The following is a 10,125-nucleotide window of genomic DNA, read 5'->3' as shown; positions in this document are numbered from 1 at the left end:
ATCACTATTTTTCTTTTCAAATTTACGTCCTAAATAATTAGGACCTATACATTACAATCCAAAAAATTTCGGACACTCTAAATAACTATATTTATAGATTATTTTTTAATATTTTTTATTATATAAATGATTTTTTTAACGTATATAAATATAATTGTACGATTTTTATTTGAATTTTGAAATTAACAGATCAAATCTAATTAGAATTTAATTTTAGAATACAATCTAATCCAATTATAATTAGATATCTAATTTTTTGTAGTTAAATTAGATTGGATCGGTTAGATTGAATTGGATTGGATTAGATGATGTTCACTCATTACACTTATTTTGTACTTATAGTATAGAAAATTTTTTTTTCAACCTTCAGGGCATCTCCAGTAATAAATATTAAATTTTGTGTTAAATCATCACAAAAATAATAAAATTTCAACACTAAAATTTTTTTATATTCTAATCACAATACTAAAAATTACACTAAAATTATATTTTTTATTATTATATTATAAATAAACACAAATAATATATATACAAAAATTTTACTCATAAATATATTATTGGGTGATTCTACAATGCACTCCCTTAAAAGAGATATATTGATGCACCCCCTACTTGTTTCGGCATCTAGAAAAAAAATTTAGTCTAATTTTTTTTCATATTCATGTACGCTATAGTTATTTAAGATATCTTACAAAATTTTGAGAAATTCAGAATAATTTACAATATAGAAAACGATGTTCAAACAGTCTATTTTACACGAGTATAAAATAAAATAGTCACGCGTGCAACACACTATTTGAATGTAATTTTTAGTGTGTTAAACTTTTCCAAATTTCTTAAAATTTTGTAGGATGTCTTAAAAAACTATAATTTACATAAACATAAGAAAAAATTTGACTAAAAAAGTATTTCGGATACTAAAACAGATAGAGAAGTATCGGTGTATCCCTTTTAAGGGGGTGCATTATAGAATTTCCCTATGTTATTTAAATATTAGAAAGTAATAAAAATATATTTAGTGTAGTCTATAGTATCACACTAAGGGTATTTCCAATCGGACTTTAAAACACCAAATATAGTGTAGTTTAGGCTAACTCCAATGGAACACTAAAATGCTAAATTTGTTAAAATTTTACACCAAATTCATTCCAACCAGACTCTAAAACCTATCCTATATATAACATTGTCTATCGTGTCCCACTAATATTAGTGTGACAATATAGACTACACCAAATATATTTTTATTACTTTAAATATTTAAATAATATATTTATAAGTAAACTTTTTGTATTTATATTATTTGTGTTTATTTATAACAGTAAAATCATATCCCTTATAATATAATAATAAAAAATATATAATTTTAGTATAATTTTTACTGTTATGATTGAAATAAAAAAATTAGTGTAAAAATTCTACATTATTTTTGTGCTGATTTAACACTAAATTTGATATTTACCATTGGAGATGCCCTTACTCCAATAAGACACTAAAATTATTCTTATAAGTAGGTTTGTCTACAATGTCCCACCAAATTTAGTGGGGTATTGTAGACCGTATTATTTTTACCTTTTAAGTTTTTAATAATTAAATAATATTTTTTAAGAGAAAAAACTAAATAATTATAAATATTTAATATTAAAATATAAAATATTTTTATTATATTAATAAAATAATAGAATAATAAATAATATAAAATTTGGTGTAATTTTTAGTGCTGTGATTGGAATTGAAAAAAAAAATAGTGCTGAAATAGTAGTTTTTTGGTGTTAATTTAACACCAAATTTAGATTTTACCATTGGAGATGGCCTAATATTAGTGGGACACTATAGACAATATTATATATAGGATAGGTTTTAGAGTGTGGTTGGAATGAATTTGGTGTAAAATTTTAACAAATTTAACATTTTAGTGTTCCATTGGAGTTGGCCTTAATATACATGACTTTTGAGTATACACATTAAGTATATACATTTATGTGTACCCAATTAAAAAACTTTGTACAAGATCACTAGCACGGAAGCGGATCCTCTGTCTAGAATTCCTGTCCATTTTACTGTCCGCCCAAATAAAATACTCCATGTCATTAATAAATTAACAGCAAAACTCTAACTTAATTTCTAGATATTCATTCTGTTAACTTCTTTGCTAATATATATTACATATTTTAATAATAAATGCTGAGTATCAAATACACATTAATTTAGGGTCCAATTTTCTTTCTATTATGAAAGAATGAAACTAAGACTTCTCATATTCTCTCTTTTTTAAAAAAAAAAAATAAATAAATAAATTAACTTTCTATATTTTGTTTTACTTTTTATATTTTGTTTTACTTTTTTATTTTTAAAATAAATTAACGTGTAAATATTTAAGTGTCAAGTTATTATTCATGTCTCATTTTTAATTGATATTATTACTATAAAATATATATTTAAGTATTTATCTGCATCTAAGAGTTAAATTAGATATTTATGTTATAAATAATTTTTTTATATATATATTTTTAGTACAATAATCAGTCTTATTTTTTATTATTATTTTTTCAGTAAGAATTGTTCTTACTTCTACTCATGGTTATGTATACTTATTGATCAATTTGATGATTTTTTTTTTAAATAAGATAGTTCAATTCTTTAATCACTTATGCATATAATTAAATATAAGTAAAATTGGTTGTTTTATGATATCTAGCAAATTTATTCTCTACAAAAAAATTATATATTTGAACTTCATCAATTTGAAAATGAAGAACACTAGATATATGTGCATGATATCTAAAATGACTAGAGAGAAATGCTTTTTTAGTGTAGTATATTATTTTATGTATTTCTTCTCAAGTAAGTTTAGTTTTTGAAGTAAAAAATTATAGTAAAATTCGAAAAAGAATATGGAATTGGGTTCAAATATATTATTATTATTATTTATTAATAGATATATATATATATATATTTCAATATATATATTTATAATAGGATTAATTTTTTCATCAATTAAATATATAATACAATTTAATTTGAAATCATATAACTTGTTTTTACATATGAAAAACCATTTTGTTGGATAATGTAAAAAAGAAAAAAAATAAATAAAATAATAATAATAATAATAATAATAATAATAATATGCCAAACAAAAATAATAACAAAATAATGAGAAAGTTTTTTCACTTGAATCAAATTTAAAAATTTCATAGTTAGGTCCCACTGCACTAATATGTCCTTATTTATTAAACAAATATATGTATATATATTAATACTTATACTGTTAACGGTACTGTTAACGGAAAGATAAATGTTAAAATGGTGATATTAATTCATTAATGACTTGGACTATTTTAATTGGGTGGACAGCAAAATGGACAGGAATCCTAGACAGAGGATCCGCTTCCCACTAGCACCCCATAACAGAATGAGCATTGCAATGGGGTACTAAGGTACTTAGCACTTCTATGTCATGACGATTTATAATTAGTTAGCGGTTCTTTATAATATTTATTAAATCAAAATAAGTGAGACTCAATATTGAATTATACTAATAAGGATATTATACCTCATAAGAGTGCTAAGCCATTAAGATTTAAAAAAATAATAATAAGCTAACACCATTTATGTTTAAATAATATTTAATATCTTTTTCAAAATAAAAAAATAAAAATTATGTAATAAAAAAAATGGATAAATAACCTAGAAGCCATCTACAAATTATTTATTTATTTAATAAAAAAAATCTTGGGTTGTGCTTGAAAGTTTGAGATGAGATCAGGATCCATATTTTGGTAGTTTATTATTTTTTACAAATTTATTTTGAAGAACTTTATTTATTTTAGTTATATTTGGATATATGAATCTTTTGATCTAAAGAAAGTTTTTAGTTTATAATTTTGATTACAAATGTAGGAAGACATTTTCTTTTAATTTAATGAAGGAGTGGGTGGAGGAGGAGCACAGTATTCCAATTTGTGTTAAGAATATAATTGTGAAAAAATTATAACTGTGCAAATGTAAATCAATTAAAATTTAATCAACATACAATTAGCAATGACAAGATTAACCATTTACACACAATAATTGAAGATTAAAATATGGATGAATAAAGTATTAAAGGTTGGAGGGATTCGGGCGGCACATACCTTCCCCAAAGCCCGCGATGCAAGATCACTGGTATACAGACTAGATACGTGGTGAGGGATACGAGTGTTTCATCTGAGAGCTGAGGAAAGGTTGGAGGCGTATTCGTTGGATTATATTTTACCAGGACCTAAATTTACTAACAAGTATGTTTTTAACATCCTAAATATGAATCTCTAAAATGATAAAATTTAAACACATATAAAGTATGAGAAATCTTACATTGGTTGCAGCAGAATTAAATGACTCATTCGACTCAGATCTCTAATCCTTGTTCCTTTCTGTCGCAGAGTATAATCAAGATCTGAGCTCGATTCTCCTTCAGTTGTTAGAATTCTTCACAGTCTTACACACTATGATTGAGGACTAAGTTGCTATGGGTGGGCCTGCACTCAATCACTAAGGCTCAAAATTTTATGTGATTAACACTCTAGGATTTCAAAATTAGGAAGAAGAAGAAGAAGAAGTCTCAAAACTCTCTAGTGATCTGACAGGATGTGAACTATGTTTAGAGTCATTAGTTGCATTATGAGACTATTCTTTTCTTTTTATACTAATTCACTTAGAGTTAGGATTGAATTATATGGAATAAAAAATGATAAAATAATATAAAAAATAAGGCTGTAGTGGCCGGCCATATGTGGGCCCTACATTAATTATAGTTTTGCCATTTTTTTCAACCATTTATCTATTATTTCACAAATGTCATATTTTCTAATTCTAATCATATAGATAGGGGTGGACATCCGATCCAATCCAATATTTTTTTCCTCATCCGATCCAATCCAATTAGTAATTGGATTTAGAAAAGTCATCATCTGATCAAATCCAATTAGACCTCAAAATCCAACCCAATCCAATTACTAATTGAATTGGATCGTTTTTTTAATTGGATATCTAATTACACACCTAAATTTTAATATTAACATAAAAATATAAAGAAAAATACATGAAAATTAAATATTACCCTTTATATAAGTTTAATACTCCATAAACATACCATCGTTAAAATGTAATGCAACTAAAAGTTTCAAATAACTAAAACAACATTCTAAGTATTAAGATAGAATAAAACACCATGAAAAAATAAATACACAAAATAATCAAGTGTTACAAATTTAACACAAAAGAAAATCCAATAAAAATATAATTAATATATATTATATTTTTTATTATATAAATAAATATCCATAATTTTTTAACATATATAAATGTAATTGGATTTGATTAGTTTTTAATTAATTTGAGATTGACATCCAATAACTGATCCAATCCAATTAGAATCTAACTTTTAGCATCCAATTCAATTTAATTGTAATTGGATATCTAATTTTTTGTAATTGAATTGGATTGAATCGATTGGGTTCAATTGTATTGGATTGGATGTTGTCCACCCCTATGTATATAGATTGGAGAGCGTTAGATAAAGAAAAGAAAAGAAGTGGAATAGGAACGGGAGGAGAAGATGTTGCTACCTCACAAACTAAATACCAAATAACATCGGTAATTTAAATTCTTAAATGTTAGACAATATTTCTATAATAAAGTTTAGATTTAGGTCACCATGCGTAAATTTTTCATAAAAAATGACATGTGAATAATGACTTGACATTTAATTGTCAGGTACTTGCAGAGTTTCAAAAATATAACTTAAGTATTAATACTGCTAAAAATTAAACTTAATTATTATTATTTATAATTTTAAATTTAAGTATTTATGTCGCAAATTATTCTTTTTTTACTGTCATTTCTTTTGTATTTTTTAGTTTGATAATGCCACGTTGCACTAGAGATTAATCATAAATAGAGAGATTATTAGTTAGGACTGAATATTTTGATCGGGTTTGACCCGGACCCAGCCAACCCGTCTGGATCCGACCCAGTCAACCCATAAAATTAAAATAAAATCGTTCTATTTGGGCAAGTCGGGTCCAACCCAGTACACTTTCGAACGAGTTTGCGGGTTGATTTTTTATGGTCACCAGGTTTCGAGTTGAACCCGAACCCGCCCGCCAACCCGATCACTTTTAATTTTTTTTATTTTTTATTTTTATTACATATATAATACATTAAAAATTAAAAAAAAAAAAAAACCTTAAAATCTAATCATTTTATTTTTATAACTGTAATCTTAGCTCTTATTTTCCTACTATCTGGCCAAATATTATTCATTACATTTACAAATATATTTATATATATTATATTTATGCATGTGATGTAAAATACATATAATTAGTTAAAAAAATTATTTGATTATAACAAAATAATATACATAATGAATTAGTAGGTCGAAATATACATGAATCTTCTTAATTTCTCTATATATATATTTATATATTTACATAAAAAAAATAATTTCAAATTGGTGGCTATATATGTTAGTGAAAAATAAAGAAAAGTGAACTGTATTGATTGAATTGAATGTATCAGTACAAGTGGTAGCTGGTTTATATACACTAGTAGAAGACTAACTGAATCAACTGAATAACTAATTATAACTAAATTTTTATAACAGTATTTAATTAACTCTAATAGGCCCCTTCAAGGTGGAGTGTAAAGATTTGTAACACTCATCTTGAATATGATTGTGCTGAATTGAGAAGGGAAGAGTGGTTTTGTGAAGATATATGCTAAGTTAGTCTTTGATGTAACATGATTTAGTTTGAGTAATCCACTTGTTATCTTGTCCCTTACGATGTGGCAGTTGATTTTGACATGCTTTGTACGTTCAGGTAAACTAGGGTTTTCAAATATGTGAATTGCTGCTTTATTATCACAAAAGATGATTGCTGGTTTTGGTACTTGGATATTGAAGTCTTTGATTATTGTAGTGAGCCATTGTATTTCGTAAGTGACAATGGCAAGTGCTCTGTATTCGGCTTCAGCAGAGCAGCGGGATACAATCTGTAGCTTTTTTTTTATTTCTAAGAAATGAGGGAGTCACCAAGGAAAATGCAATATCCAAAGATGGATCTTCTAGTGTCAGGACATCAACCCCAATCGACATCAGCAAAAGCAGAGAGTTGCAGTGGTGTTGGAGCTGTGGCATGGAAGAAAAGTCCTTGGCTTGGTGATCCCTTTAAGTATTGAAGAATTCTGTAGGCAGCATTGAGATGTGGTTGTTGTGGACATTGTAAGTATTGGCTAAGCTTGTTCACCGCAAAGTGATGTCAGGTCTGGAAATTGTAAGATATGTGTGTTTTCTTATGAGGCTTCGATAGATGGTAGAATCGGGGAGAGGTTCTCCATTGTCTCTACTGAGTCTTGTATTTGGTTCCATAGGAGTGGATACAGGCTTGGCGCCAAGGTAACCTGTTTCTGCACAAGTTGTAGTGTAAATGGTCTGTGGCTCACTGATATTCCTTTGTCACTACGGTCAACTTCAAGGCCTAGGAAAAAACGCAAGTCTCCAAGGTCCTTGAGTTTGAATTGAGCATCTAGGGAATCTTTGAATTGTTCTAACTCGTGCAAGTTATTTGTGGCAACAATTATATCCTTGTTGAATGAGAGTTGTACTGAGCTTTGCATACCATTAGCGAGAAGCCTATTTTAAACCATAGAGACTTTTTTGTAATTTGCATACTGCATTGGGGGGGGGGGATTGTTCCTTTTGGAGTGTATCCAGGGGGAGTTCCCTATATACATCTTCTTTTAAATTACCATGGAGAAATGCGTTGTTAATATCCATGTGATGTAAGTGCCAATTTTTAATGACAGCAAGTGCTAAAAGCAACTTGAGTGTATTGAATTTTACCACTGGAGCATATGTTTCAAAATAATCTATGCCATGTTGTTGATTGTGCCATTGGTTATCATGATGGACATTACAAGAAATATGAAGACTATTGGCAGGAGTAGGGATGCACATTTCCCCCACGGGGACCCGCCCCTAATGGGGCAGGGATTCCCCGTCTAAATGGGGAACGAGGCGGGGACGGGGATCACTTTTTGTCCCCGAATGTTAAACGGGGCGGGGACGGGGATCACACTCCCCGCCCCGACGGGGACCCGTTTAGTATTTTATCTTATATTTTTAATAATATTTTATAATTTATAATTTATGTTTGCATTTTTTTAGTATATTAGTATCTTTTTCATGAATTTTAAGTTATATTTTGGATAATAATTAATGTGTAATATTTTAATTTTTATGTAGTTTAATATTTTTGTATATTAAAAATTTCATTATAAACTTTATTTTATTATTAGGGGATTCCCCGTCCCGTCCCCGCCCCATTAGGGGATTCCCCGCCCCATCCCCGATGGGGAATAAGCGGGGATGGGGATTAAAATTGTTAACGGGGATGGGGACGGGGGAGCACTCCCCGCCAATTCCCCACCCGTGTGCATCCCTAGGCAGGAGCAATCTCTTGTTTGATGTAGTAAAGATTGCCAAGCTTTTCAGCTGTCCCAATCTTCGATGTTTGAGAAGTTCCTTGTATATAACAATTTTTTGATGTGAACATTATGCCATTAGAACAAGTTTGTAAAATGGCACTAACAGATAAAAGATTAAATATGAATCGAGGGATAAATAGGACATTTGTTAGTGTAATGTTGTCATTTATTCGAACAGTGCCTACTTTATTTATATTGACAATAGTGCCATTAGGTAATGTTACTGATTGGGCATGAGGTTTCAATTGAAAATTAGTAAAACACCTAATGTCATAGCAAACGTGGTGTGTGGCACCATTATCTATAATCCAAAAATTTTAGGGAAATGAAAAAAATGTTACCAGAGAAATTGGTTGCAGCAACTGCTTCAGTCGAAGTGGAAGTTGCAGGTTGAAGTTGCTGAGATAACATCGAGATCGATTGTTGGCATTGATCATTGGTGAGTTGAGATGGGTTGATTTCCTTACATGGACTAGAAACTTGAGATGCCTGAGATGTGGCATGATTATTGTTCTGGTTTGTAGGTTTTCTGCTTGTGGATGCAGATTGATCATTGGATTTTCGATTTCCATAATCAGGTGGAAATCCATGAAGAAAGTAACACTTGTCTTTCAAGTGACCTAGTTTATGACAGTAAGAACAAGTAGGCCTCATTCTTTTATTTCTCGAGGCAAGATTGGTCGATGGTGATGGATCAGAATTAGTTTCAGATGTGGGAGGGGGGTTTGATGTACAATCGTTGAAAAAACTTTATTCAATGGTGGCCAAGGATCAAGAAGGAGGATTTGGGCACGAACAACATGATAAGATTCATTTAAGTTAGTGAGAAATTGTAGTACCTGGTCATTATTCAGCTGTTCTTGGAATTGGGCAGAAGCGGCATAGGTGCAAGGAATCTTAGGTCAAAGCTGGTTGATTTTATCCCACATAGCTTTTAATTTTGTGAAATATGTGCTGATAGAATCATCACCTTGATTCAAGAAGATTATCGATTCATTTAGCTCAAAGATGCGTGGTCCGTTCCCTTGGTTGAAGCGATTGTTCAATTCAGTCCACATTTGAGATGCAATGTCCATGTACATGATGCTACTCTTGATATCTGGGGAAACAGAATGAAGAATCCAGGACATGACCATTTGGTTGCACCAGATCCAAGAACTGAAGAGAGGGTCGTTTGGTGAAGGTTGGGGAATAGATCCATCAAGAAACAAGATTTTATTTTTGGTGCCAATGGAAAGCTTGAAATCACGCTTCCATGGCTGAAAATTTCTATCAGTGAGGATAGGGGTGGCAAGGGCAAGGCTAGGGTGATCGGCGTGCTCAGATAATATGGACTTCTCACATCTTCGTATGGAGGACAATAATTTGAAGAAGGTCGAGGTTGTTACAATGGAGGATTTTGAGTGTGCCCTACATTTTTCTCTGGTTGTGGTGGTGGTGGAGCTTCCTAATTCGAGGCATCGACCACTGGATCAGTAACAGTGGTGGTAGTGGAAGAGGTAGCTCTGGTTCGCACCATGGATTCAAGAATTTGATGCGTTGAAGAAACTCACAAGTTTACTTCTGATACCATATTAGTGAAAAACAGAAGAAAGC

Source organism: Cannabis sativa, chromosome 5 (assembly GCF_029168945.1).
Source record: "Cannabis sativa cultivar Pink pepper isolate KNU-18-1 chromosome 5, ASM2916894v1, whole genome shotgun sequence".
Lineage (NCBI taxonomy): Eukaryota > Viridiplantae > Streptophyta > Magnoliopsida > Rosales > Cannabaceae > Cannabis > Cannabis sativa.
Note: the sequence above shows the minus strand (reverse complement) of the source record.